Genomic DNA, 13,851 nt, shown 5'->3' on the forward strand with positions numbered 1-13,851 from the left:
TATGGCGCTAACAAGGAGGAGGTGGAGTAATGTTTTGGGCTGGAATCATGGGGAGAGAGATTGTCAGCCCTTTTAGGATCCCTGAAGGGGTAAAGATGAACTCCATAATGTATGTTGAGTTTCTCAAACAGCACTTCCTTCCATGGTTCAAGAAGAAGAACCGTGCATTCCGCAGCAAGATCATTTTCATGCATGATAATGCCCCGTCTCATGCTGCACATAACACATCTGCATCTCTGGCAGTTTGCTGTTCAAACTACTTACCTACAGGCCAGGTATTTAAAACTCTATTTTCTCCGTCACACGGATCACATATGAGTTCGCTCCAAACTCAGTCATTTGTAATGGGCGTGGAAGATACTGTCCTCCATTTAAAATGCGCAAGGCACGTGGCAAGGGATGGGGAACTGGATGTGATGGTGATGGTGGAGGCAGAGGCCGAGGACAAGACCGTGGGCAAGCTGAAATTGTGCCACAACAAACACCCACGTCTTCTCGCCTGACCTTCCTGTCCCAATTCCTAGGGGACCGCAGCACACCACTATTGAACCCAGAGCAGTGTTAAAAGGTTGTTGGTTGGATAGTGGATAATGCTTCCAGCCACTTAGCCGCCACCACCACCAAGACCCTGTATTCCACACAGTCAAGTCTCAGTAGCCATGAGTCTGGACCGCATATTCCTCACCCTGATCCTCCTTCCTCCCACCATGCCGAGTGCCCGGAGACAACTGATCCCACACTTGGACACTCTGAAGAGCTGTTCACTTTTCCATTTATAGATTCGGGCCTCTCGCCCGGTCCACTTGAAGCAGGCAAGAGGAGATCGCGTGTAGCGATGCCCAAATATTTGAGCAGCCACGGTCACACGAAGGCTATGGTGGGAAAGTGTCACAAGAGGTGGACGATGATGAGACACAATTGCCAGAAAGTCAGGAGGACCAGGGTGCGGAAGTGGAAGACGAGGTGGTGGATGATATAGTAACTGACCCAACCTTGCAGGAGGACATGCAGAGCGAGGACAGCAGCACACAGGGGGAGGGAGGAAGAGCACCCCAACAGGCAGGAAGAAGCAGTGTGGTGGCCGCAGACAGGCAACCGTTCCCCGTAACACTAACACGAAGGAAGTTTCCAGTACAACTGTTAGGTCTTCCCGAGTCTGGTTGTTTTTTAAAAACTCTGCCGATAACCCCAAAAAGGCCATTTGCACCACCTGCCAGGCCAGCAACAGCAGAGGTGGCAAAACGACCAGCCTGACCACCACCAGCATGATCAGGCACATGGCAGCAAAGCACCCGACTTTGTGGGCCGAACCCCAGGGTCCAGGAACAGTGTCTGCAGGTGGCACCATTGCTTCTTCCACTGTTGTGCATACAAGCCAATCCCCTGTCCATGGTGCATGCGAAGATGCCTCCTGCCCTGCACCTGTCGCTGCACACTCTCAAGTAGCAGCATCAGGAAGCACGTCCATGTCCTTGTCCCAGCGCAGCGTTCAGTTGTCCATACCCCAGTCCTTGGAATGCAAGCGCAAATATGCAGGCAACGCCCCACTGGCCACACTAATAAATTCTCACTTTTCACGACTGCTTGCGCTCAAAATGTTGCCTTTTAGGCTTGTGGAGACGGAAGCATTCCGCAACCTGATGGCGGCGGCCGTCCCTCAGTACTCGGTCCCCAGCCGCCACTATTTCGCCCGGTGTGCCGCCCCGCATTACACAAGCACGTGTCCCAAAACATTAGCAGTGCCCTCAACAACGCAGTTACCTTGAAAGTCCACCTAACCACGGACATGTGGACAAGTGCTTGTGGGCAGGGACGGTACATCTCGCTGACGGCACACTGGGTTAACATAGTGGAAGCCGGGACCCAGTAAGACCTTGGGACGGAACACGTCCTCCTGACACCAAGGATTGCGGGCCCTAGGTCAATCAGGGTTGCCCCCATGGTGTACAGCTCCTGCACCTCAGCCTCCTCCTCCTCTTCAGCCTCCATCTCCGAAATGACCACATCAGTCACAAGCTGGAAGCACTGCAGCACTGACTCGGCCAAGCGGCAACAGGCTTTGCTGAAGCTAATATGCTTAGGTGACAAGCCACACAATGCTGAAGAGTTGTGGACAGCTCTGAAAGAGCAGGCAGATCTGTGGCTCGCTGAACCTACAGCCAGGCATGGTCGTGTGTGACAATGGCCGGAACCTGGTGGCGGCTCTGAGGCGAGGCGAGCTCACACACTTACCATGCCTGGCCCATGTGCTTAACCTCGTGGTTAAGCGGTTTCTCAAATCCTACCCGGAGCTGCCGGATCTGCTTGTTAAAGTACGCTGCCTGTGCGCCCATTTTAGAAAGTCAGCTACAGCTTCCGCTGCGTTTGCAGCTTCCGGCTCACAGACTGGTGTGTGATGTCCCCACGCATTGGAACTCTACACTGCAGAAGTTGGGAAGGATTTGTGAGCAGAAGAGGGCAGTTGTTGAGTACCAGCATCAACTAGGCGGTCGGTATTCAGTGTAGACTCCACACATAAGACCTCAGGAATGGACATGGATGTCAGACATATGTACCTTCCTCCAAAACTTTGAGGACTCCACCAAGATGGTGAGCGATGATGACGCCATATTTAGCGTCACCATCTCGCTTCTCTGTCTTCTGAAACGCTCTCTGCTCACAATCAAAGAGGATGCATTGCAGGCGGAGCACGATGAGATGGAGCAAGGAACCGTACAGGGTGATTACACACAGCCAAGCCTCATCTCATCCCAACGTGGATTGGGTGACAATGAGGAAGAGGAGGAGGAGGAAGGACAGGAGCTAGTTTTTTGCACTATAGACGGTACTACCTGCACAGCTGTCATACCGTCTGTTCAGCGTTGATGGCCAGAGGACAGAGAGGGGAAGGAGGAGGAGAGCATGGTCAGTCATCCTCTTGGTCAGGACACGGAAGTCTTGCCTGTTAGTAGTCTGGCACGCATGGCTGAGTTTATGTTACGCTACCTCTCCCATGACCCTCGCGTTCTCAAAATTTTGGGTGACAGTCATTACTGGTTGGTGACACTTCTAGACCCACGCTACAAGGAGAACTTTATATCTCTTATTCCTGAGGCTGACAGATCTACAAAAATGGGGCTGTACCAGAAGGCCCTTGTTGCGGAACTATTAAAAAAATTCCCATCTGAAAACGCTGGCGGCAGAGGGCACACTTCGTCGGACAACCAAGGAGTACAGGCGAGAGAGACACAACTTCAATCCAGCAGAGGCAGGGGAACACTGTCAAAGTTCTGGGAGAGTTTTCTCAGACCCTCCCATCGCATAGGCCCTGAGGCGCGGGGTACTCTCTCACAAGGAGTGCAAAGTTTTGGAAGATGCTGAGGGAGTACCTTGCCGACCGCACCAATGTCCTCCGTGATTCCTCTGTGCTATCCAAGCTGGATACGTGGAATGAACTGGCTCTCTATGCCTTGGAGGTCCTGGCCTAGCCTGCCCTGCCGCCAGCGTTTTATCAGAGCGGGTTTTTACTGCCGCTGGTGGAATTATAACTGATAAGCGCATCCGCCTGTCAACTGAAAATGCTGACAGGCTGACTCTTATAAAAATGAACAAGGGCTGGATTGGGCCAGACTTCTCAACGCCACCGAATGATTGCAGCATAATATAAACTCAAATCCAGTGTCTTTTCTTGGGAGGTGTATTCCCATGCACCTTTTCACACCCACACATGGGTATATGCTTCCTGATTTTGGCTATTTGCTCTTGTCCTCCTCCTTCTCCTCATCTTCCACCACCATATCACCAGGGTGACAGTGGTCCGTGATGCAACACCCACATAATTTTTTTAAAGGGGGTTTATGATGCCCGTAAAAAAAAATTTTTATACAGTATGTTCATGTATAACCCCCAGGGGTAAAGGTTTGTCAGCCCATACACTTGTGCATGGGCATTACAAGTATAAGAGGCCCGCTCCTTTCTAATGGCAACATTTTTTTATGAGGCCCTCCTCCACGTCTCTTCCAAGGGGCATTGAAGTGCCTCCAAATTTTTGGCAGCCCTTGCATTCACTGCATAGGCCAACACTATGGGAGACTCTCTCCTTTCTAATGGGAATTTGTCGTTACTGTGGCCCTGCTCTATGTCTCTTTAAATTGTTAGTGGGGTTTTTCCTAAATTTGGTCAGCCGTTGGACTCACTGCATACCCTAAAACTGTATAGCAGACTCTCTCCTTTCTAATGGGAATTTGTTGTACCTTGTTACTGTGGCCCAGCTCTATGTGTCTTTAAATTCTTAGTGAGGTTTTTCCTAAAATTGTTCAGCCGCTGGACTCACTGCATACCCTATAACTGTATAGCAGACTCTCTCCTTTCTTATGGGAATTTGTCGTTACTGTGGCCCTGCTCTATGTGTCTTTAAATTCTTAGTGGGGTTTTTCCCAAATTTTGGCAGCCCTTGCAGTCACAGCATGGGCATTACCACTATAGGAGACCCGCTCCTTTAAAATGGGAACATTTTTTTTACTGAGACCCTCCTCTATGTGTCTTCAAAGGGGTATTGGGTTGCATCCAAGTTTTTGGAAGCCCTTGCAGTCACTGGATCGCAATAAAAGTATAGGAGACCCACTGATGGCTCTCTAACAATAGCGAGGGCCGACTGCTGGCCTTTTAAGAATAGTAAGGGCCGTCTGATGGCCCTATAATAATAGGCTTTATGACTTTCAGAGTCCCTCCATCATAAATAAAACAGGATGTGTCTGATGATGTGTCACACACCACATTGCCAGATAAGGTTGTAAAATGTTAAAATTACATTTCCCGGTGAATGAATTTGTCTTAAAAAATAACATAAAAAAACGAAACAATAGGATCTTTCTTTAGTATAAAAAACAGCGTCACCAATTTAACCTCAATGTAATCACATTGTTCAGCTCCTTCACCTCCTCCTCCATCTCCGAAATGACCACATCAGTCACAAGCTGACAGCACTGCAGTACTGCCTTGGCCAAGCGGCAACAGGCTGTGCTGAAGATAACATGCTTAATGCTTAATTGACAAACCGCCCAGCGCTGCAGAGTTGTTGAAAGCTGTAACACAGCAGCCTGATCTGTGGCTCTCACCGCTGAACATACAGCCAGGCATGGTCGTGTGTAACAATGGGCGGAACCTGGTGACGGAGAAATGACACCCATAGTAGATACCGGTAGCTTCCGCCTCCACGAGTAGCTTCCTTCCACGAGCCTAAAAGGCCATATTTCAAGTACAAGCAGCAGCCCAGAAATCTGGCAGTTTAGTGTTGCGGCCTGTGGGTGGGTGGCTGGCTGCATACTTGCGCTTGCATTCCAAGTAACAGAAAACTAAGCAGATGGTGGCCTCTATCATCATCATGGCCTCACCATGGCACTATGAACTCTCCTGAAGGAGAAGCCAGGGCCCACCGGAGGAGTCTCCGGTTCTCTGGTGGGCCCGTCCAACCCTGCCAAGAAGCTGCCCTAGCTAAGAAAAGTGTGGTGGAAGGTTCCCGGACACTCTATTGTTGGTTTTTTAAATGTGGATCGGCCATGCTTATGCATGTTATTTCTTAAACCGCATTGCAGATCAGGCCATTGTCCAACTCTGTATTCATGAAATTAAATGCGCAAAGAAAGATGTTTGTGTGTCAAAGCACCACCGACAAATGCGAGTTGATGTTGGACGGGCTGCCATTGCTTCTGCAACAAGCTGCATGAGAGGACTTCCTGGGAGAAATGCACCCAGGGTAGATACGGTTTCCCTCTATGCCAGTCTTTTCACCGAGTTAAATACAACTCTCAGCAAAAAAAAGCTGTGGACTGGCTCCGTACTGTCCCTGGCCACATTCACCTGTCCACGTGTTTGTGGTTAGATGGTCCTTCCCAGTAAGTGCACTGGAGAGGGCGCGGGTAATGTTGTGGGACCCGTGCTTGTGGAAGGCTGAGACGACATCGGGAGAAACAGTGTCGGCTGGGGACTGAGTATGGACACCCGGCCTCCGCCGGCATGAGGTTATGTAAAGCTTCTGCCTCCACGAGCCTAAAAGGCCACATTTCAAGTGCAAGTATCTGTCAAAAATTTGGCAGTATAGTATTGCAGCCTGTGGGTGGGTGGGTGGCTGGCTGCATACTGGTGCTTGCATTCCAAGTAATGGGGTAGGGACAACTGAACGCTGCACTGGGACAAGGACGTGGACGGTGATTGTTGCAAGTCTGCAACGACAGGTGCATGGTGGGAGGCATCTTCGCATGCGCCAAGGATCACTTATGATGGGCACACTTTTAGGCAGTGACCTGGGAGTCAGAAATGCTTCCAGAGGTCTTCCCCATGCTGTTCCCATGTCTTTTCAGCACTGTATGCAAGTGTCTGATGATGTGTCACACACCACATGGCCAGATAAGGTTGTAAAATGTTAAAATGACATTTCCCAGTGAATGCATTTGTCTTGGTTGAATGCAATGCAAAAGTGCAAAAACGCATCATAAACGCTACGTGTGAACATAGCCCATGGTGTGGAGGAGTATTTTTGGTTTTGGTTGTTTATTTTGCCTTATATACAAGTCATTACCCTGGAAAGGATGTTCCTTAATATATTTCCTAGGAAAATCCATTTTGTTTTTGTTTTTGTATGTTTTATTGTGAGTCCGTAAAAGTGGCGTAATACTCTGACAACGTTGTTGACAGCAGTGACCTGGGAGTCAGAAATGCTTCCAGGGGTCTTCCCCATGTCATTTGAGCACTGTTCCCATCGATTTGGGCAATTTTTAGGCCCTCTGCAGACCGCCAGGGGGAGCCGCCAGAAAAATGCTCGAGTTTCCCATAGACTTACATTGGGCTCGTTGGTCGGGTCGAGCACCCGAGTATTCCAATTTGCTTGACCCGAGCAACGAGTACCCGAGCATTTTAGTGCTCGCTCATCACTACAGGCCACAAATGTGCATGTGTCTGCACCAACGGGTAGAAACCGACTCCATGAGGGTGGTATGAGGGCCCGACGTCCATAGATGGGGGTTGTGCTCACAGCCCAACACCGTGCAGGATGCTTGGCATTTGCTACAGAACAGCATGATTGGCAAAGTTGCCACTGGCACCCTATGCTCTTCACAGATGAAAGCAGTTTCAGGCTATGTGCCCACGATGCAGAAATGAAGCAGAAAAATTCTGCAGCATTTCTGCATCTCCCTGGCAGAAAAAACGCATGCGGATTGTACATGCGTTTTTCCTGCGAAATACATGCAGATTGACAAGCGCTTTCAAAGCGATTTTAGCATCACTTGGAAAGTGCTTGTCAACTACGTCACACTATATAAATCCATGCAAACAGCATGGATTTATATAGTGTGACCCGAGAGAATGGTTAAAAATAAAAAAATAAACCAATACTTACCTTCCGATGACCCGGGGTGTGCTGCTGCACTCCTTCCTGGCTGCCAGCTGATCACGGGACACTGCACTGAAAGACCTGCTGTCACTTGACTGTGACGTCACCGCAGGTCCTTCAGTCCTGCCCGCAAGCACAGGGAAGGAGACCGGGGGCCGTCGGAAGGTGAATATAATCTTTATTTTTTATTTTATTCTTGTTTTTACAGTTTCTATGGTACCTGGGTGTGGAGGAGATTCTCCTGTCCTCCACACTCGGGTACCATCCGCACATTAGAACGCGCCAATTACGCAAGTACAGATGCAGTGATGCGGATTCCATGCGTTCTAATGCAAGTCAATGGCGGCGAAAACGCAGCACTTCCGCAAAATAATTGGTAGTGCTGAGTTTTTTTCCGCAATGATAATCCGCAGCGGAAATTTCCGCAGCATGTGCACAGCATATGCGGATTATCATTGGGGAACATCGCAGACCTTCTACCATGCGTTTTTAATGCGTTTCCGCAGCTGCAAAAACGCTGCGGAAACGCATTAAAAACGCATCGTGGGCACACAGCCTTACACTGAGCACATGTGACAGACGTGACAGAGTCTGGAGACGCCGTGGAGAGCGATCTGCTGCCTGCAACATCCTTCAGCATGACCGGTTTGCCAGTGGGTCAGTAATGGTGTGGGGTGGCATTTCTTTGGAGGGCCGCACAGCCCTCCATGTGCTCGCCAGAGGTAGCCTGACTGCCATTAGGTACCGAAATGAGATCCTCAGACCCCTTGTGAGACCATATGCTGGTGCTGTTGGCCCTGGGTTCCTCCTAATGCAGGAAAATGCCAGACCTCATGTGGCTGGAGTGTATCAGCAGTTCCTGCAAGATGAAGGCATTGACGCTATGGACTGGCCCGCCCGTTCCCCAGACCTGAATCCGATTGAGCACATCTGGGACATCATGTCTCGCTCCATCCACTAACGTCACGTTGCACACAGACTGTCCAGGAGTTGGCGGATGCTTTAGTCCAGGTCTGGGAGGAGATCCCACAGGAGACCATCCGCATCCTCATCAGGAGCATGCCCAGGCGTTGTAGGCAGGTCATACAGACACGTTGAGGCCACACACAATACTGAGCCTCATTTTGACTTGTTTTAAGGAAATTACATCAAAGTTGGATCAGCCTATATTGTGTTTTTCTACTTTAATTTTGGGGGTGACTCCAAATCCAGGCCTCCATTGGTTAATAAATTTGATTTCCATTGATGATTTTTGTGTGATTTTGTTGTCAGCACATTCAACTTTGTACAGAACAAGGTATCCAATGAGAATATTTCATTCATTCAGTGTAGAAGTTTGGTCTGATTAATCATAGCATCTGCCATCAAATTTAATATGAATGGTGGCCAGGATCTCTGCTGCCTAGCTTTTGTCTTAGTATTCTAAGGCTTGTGCAATTAAAGCCTTATTCCATTGGAAGAAATGGTTGTTCAGCCTGTACACTATTGAGTAGATTTATACACTGTTCAAAAAAATAAAGGGAACACTCAAATGACACATCCTAGATCTGAATGAATGAAATATTCTCATTGAATACTTTGTTCAACAAAATCACACAAAAATCATCAATGGAAATCAAATTTATTAACCAATGGAGGCCTGGATTTGGAGTCACCCCCAAAATTAAAGTGGAAAAACACACTACAGGCTGATCCAATTTTGATGTATTGTCCTTAAAACAAGTCCAAATGAGGCTCAGTATTGTGTGTGGCCTCCACGTGCCTGTATGACCTCCCTACAACGCCTGGGCATGCGGATGGTCTCCTGTGGGATCTCCTCCCAGACCTGGACTGAAGCATTCGCCAACTTCTGGACAGTCTGTGGTGCAACGTGATGTTCGTGGATGGAGCGAAACATGATGTCCCGGATATGCGCAATCGGATTCAGGTCTGGGGAATGGGCGGGCCAGCCCATAGCTTCAATCATAGGCGGATTATAATGAGGGCAATCCAGGCGACCGCCCAGGGCCTCGGGTCTCCAGGGGGCCCGGGGCTCCGGGGTGTCTATGGCCGGATTGCCCTCATTATATGTGCGGTCCCGCGGCACATACCGTCAGACAGTGGCGGGGGGGTGCCCCCGGACCGCTCCCCCAGCAGCGGTGCACAGCCGCTGCTTCTTCTTCGGCCGGGCCAGCACTGCAGCAGTTAACTTCCCTGTGCTGGTCCGGCCGCGTCACTGCTAGGAGCTCCTAGCTGTGATGTCACGCAGTGTGCGCCCGGCCTGCACTGCTACTTACCACCGGAGAGGAGCAGGAGCCAGGAGGACTGGAGCCGAGCCAGGGGATGGTGATTGTGTGTGTCTGTGTGTATGTGTATGTATGTATGTGTGTGCAGGCAGATATCATTGTGTGATGTCTGTTTATATGTATTTTTGTGTTTCAAATGTGTTTATGCGTGTATGTATATGTCTGTATATGTTTGTGTGTGTGTGCGTGACTGCGTGCGTGACTGCGTGCGGCCTCCTGCTGAGTATAAATGGCACCGTGCGGCCTCCTGCTGTCTCTGGGGGGGCACCGTGCTTCCTCCCGTTGTGTATAGATGGCACCGTGCGGCCTCCCGCTGTGTATAGATGGCTCTGTGCGGCCTCCCGCTGTGTATAGATGGCTCCGTGCAGCCTCCCGCTGTGTATAGATGGCTCCGTGCGGCCTCCCGCTGTGTATAGATGGCTCCGTGCGGCCTCCCGCTGTGTATAGATGGCTCCGTGCGGCCTCCCGCTGTGTATAGATGGCTCCGTGCGGCCTCCCGCTGTGTATAGACGGCTACGTGCGGCCTCCCGCTGTGTATAGATGGCACTATGCGGCTCCCTGCTGTGTATAGATGGCTACGTGCGGCCTCCCGCTGTCTCTGGGGGGAGGCGCCGTGCAGCCTCCCGCTGTGTATAGATGGCACCATGCGGCTCCCTGCTGTGTATAGATTGCACCGTGCGGCCTCCTGCTGTGTATAGATGGCTCCGTGCGGCCTCCCGCTGTGTATAGATGGCACCATGTGGCTCCCTGCTGTGTATAGATGGCACCGTGCGGCCTCCGGCTGTGTATAGATGGCTCCGTGCGGCCTCCGGCTGTGTATAGATGGCTCCGTGCGGCCTCCCGCTGTGTATAGATGGCTCCGTGCGGCCTCCCGCTGTGTATAGATGGCTCCGTGCGGCCTCCCGCTGTGTATAGATGGCTCCGTGCGGCCTCCCGCTGTGTATAGATGGCACAGTGCGGCCTCCCGCTGTGTATAGATGGCTCCGTGCGGCTCCCTGCTGTGTATAGATGGCTACGTGTCCCGCTGTCTCTGGGGGGGCGCCGTGTGGCCTCCCGCTGTGTATAGATGGCACCGTGCGGCTCCCTGCTGTGTATAGATGGCTCCATGCGGCCTCCCGCTGTGTATAGATGGCTCCGTGCGGCCTCCTGCTCTGTATAGAAGGCTCCGTGCGGCCTCCCGCTGTGTATAGATGGCTCTGTGCGGCCTCCCGCTGTGTATAGATGGCTCCGTGCGGCCTCCCGCTGTGTATAGATGGCTCCGTGCGGCCTCCCGCTGTGTATAGATGGCTCCGTGCGGCCTCCCGCTGTGTATAGATGGCTCCGTGCGGCCTCCCGCTGTGTATAGATGGCACCTCGCGGCTCCCTGCTGTGTATTGATGGCTCCGTGCGGCCTCCCGCTGTGTATAGATGGCTCCGTGCGGCCTCCCGCTGTGTATAGATGGCTCCGTGCGGCCTCCCGCTGTGTATAGATGGCTATGTGCGGCCTCCCGCTGTGTATAGGTGGCGCCGTGCGGCCTCCCACTGTGTATAGGTGGCTCCGTGCGGCCTCCCGCTGTGTATAGATGGCTACGTGTGCTCAATATTGAGTCATACAATTAATGTAAGGCTTTGTGCCTGTGATACAGAAAAGCTCCGGATTTTTTTTGAGCGTTTGTGCATCTCCCTGGCAGAAAAAACGCATGCGGATTGTACATGCGGATTGTACATGCCTTTTTCCTGCCAGGGACATGCGGATGTGAAGCGTTCTTCACATGCATTTCCGCATGCGGGTTGACAAGCGCTTTCCAAGCGATTTTAGCATCACTTGGAAAGTGCTTGACAACTTGGTCACACTATATAAATCCATGCAACCGGCATGGATTTATATAGTGTGACCATAAAAGAATGGTAAAAAATAAATATATACTTACCTTCTGATGGCCTGCCGACGTCAGCGGTCGCGTGACCCGTCACATGACTAAATGACTTCACAGCCGGTCCTTTTCAGACCATCGCGAGCTGCCGGCAAGCCAGGACGCATCGGATAAAGACACCGGGGGCCATCAGAAGGTAAGTATAATATTTATTTTTTATTTTATTCTTTTTTTACAGGTTCTATGGTACCCGGGTCCGGAGGAGAGTCTCCTCTTCTCCAAACCCGGGTACCATCCGCACATTGAAACGCATGGATTCTGGATGTACAGATGCAGTGATGCGGATTCCTTGTGTTCCAATGCAAGTCAATGGCGGCTAAAGCGCCGCGCTTCCACAAAATAATTGTTAGTGCTGCGGATTTCTCCGCAATGATAATCCGCAGCGGAAATTTCCGCAGCATATGCACAGCACATGCGGATTATCATTGGGGAACATGGCAGACCTTCTACCAAGCATTTTTAAGCGTTTCTGCAGCGGAATTGCCGCTGCGGAAACGCTTAAAAAACGCGTAGTGGGCACACAGCCTAAAAAAAATTATTATATTTAATATTGTGCCAAATTAATTTCACGTAAACTATCACATGATCTATCACAGGGGATCATATGACATGTCACGTGATACATCAGGTGTGTGTGTGTGGGGGGGGCCCCGCGCCTTCTAAACTGCCCGGGGCCCTTGCTACTCTTAATCCACCCCTGGCTTCAATGCCTTCATCTTGCAGGAACTGCTGACACACTCCAGCCACATGAGGTCTGGCATTGTCCTGCATTAGGAGGAACCCAGGGCCAACCGCACCAGCATATGGTCGCACAACGGGGTCTGAGGATCTCATCTCGGTACCTAATGGCAGTCAGGGTACCTCTGGCGGGCACATGGAGGGCTGTGCGTCCCTCCAAAGAAATGCCACCCCACACCATTACTGACCCACTGCCATACCTGTCATGCTGAAGGATGTTGCAGGCGGCAGATCGCTCTCCACGGCGTCTTCAGACTCTGTCACGTTACATGTGCTCAATGTGAACCTGCTTTCATCTGTGAAGAGCACAGGGCGCCAGTGGCGACTTTGCCAATCCTGGTGTTCTGTGGCAAATGCCAAGCGTCCTGCACGGTGTTGGGCTGTGTGCACAACCCCCATCTGTGGATGTCGGGCCCTCATACCACCCTCATGGAGTTGGTTTCTAATCGTTTGTGCAGACACATGCACATGTGTGGCCTGCTGGAGGTCATTTTGCAGGGCTCTGGCAGTGATCCTCCTGTTCCTCCTTGCACAAAGGCGGAGGTAGCGGTCCTGCTGCTGGGTTGTTGCCCTCCTACGGCCCCCTCCTCATCTCCTGATGTACTGGCCTGTCTCCTGGTAGCGCCTCCAGCCTCTGGACACTACACTGACAGACACAGCAAACCTTCTTGCCACAGCTCGCATTGATGTGCCATCCTGGATGAGCTGCACTACCTGAGCAACTTCTGTGGGTTGTAGAGTCCGTCTCATGCTACCACAAGTGTGAAAGCACAACCAACATTCAAAAGTGACCAAAACATCAGCCAGAAGACATTGGTACTGAGATGTGGTCTATGGTCCCCACCTGCAGAACCACTCCTCTATTGAGGGTGTCTTGATAATTGCCAATAATTTCCATCTATTGTCTATTCCATTTGCACAACAGCATGTGAAATTGTCAATCAGTGTTGCTTCCTAAGTGGACAGTTTGATTTCACAGAAGTTTGATTTACTTGGAGTTATATTCTGTTGTTTAAGTGCTCCCTTTATTTTTTTGAGCAGTGTAAAAGGGATTATCTGGGACAATTTAATTTATTTTACTATGGGTCTAAGAACTAAGAGGCAGAAAGTTGCTAACTACTTGACTGTTCTACCCAGATTGATCACGGATCCTTTCTGCCAGTGAGTCTGGTGCTCCACATCAACAGAGCAGCTCTTCTTCTTCCAGGCTGCTCTGTCGAAGGGGCGTGATTACCGCCGTCATGATGATTGACAGCTGGATTCCTGCAGTTTGTCATTGGGTAGCCGGCTGTCAATCAGCATGCCATCGGCAGTCACATCCCATCAACAGAGCAGAGTGGAAGAGAAGCATCTGTTCTGTTGCTATAAGGTCAGTGGAAGCCACAGAATCACCAGCAGGAGCAGTCATTGACCACTCCGAGCTGATAGAGATCTGCGCCAGGCAGAACAGGCAGGTAGTTAGCAACTACCTGCCTGTTAGTTCTTAGAGCCATATGTAAAAAATCAAATAGTCTCGGATAACTCCTTTAAAGGGGTTTTCCCACGA

At 50.7% G+C, this 13,851-nt stretch overlaps 1 pseudogene; it reads right to left on the reverse strand.

Moving 5' to 3' along the window:
- LOC141258532 (transient receptor potential cation channel subfamily V member 6-like) overlaps positions 1–13,851 on the reverse strand; it is an 83,251-nt pseudogene that overhangs the window by 16,386 nt on the left and 53,014 nt on the right.

The sequence above is a fragment of the Phyllobates terribilis genome, unplaced genomic scaffold (assembly GCF_046119375.1).
Source record: "Phyllobates terribilis strain yellow unplaced genomic scaffold, ASM4611937v1 Scaffold_3__8_contigs__length_932513732, whole genome shotgun sequence".
NCBI classification, from domain to species: domain Eukaryota; kingdom Metazoa; phylum Chordata; class Amphibia; order Anura; family Dendrobatidae; genus Phyllobates; species Phyllobates terribilis.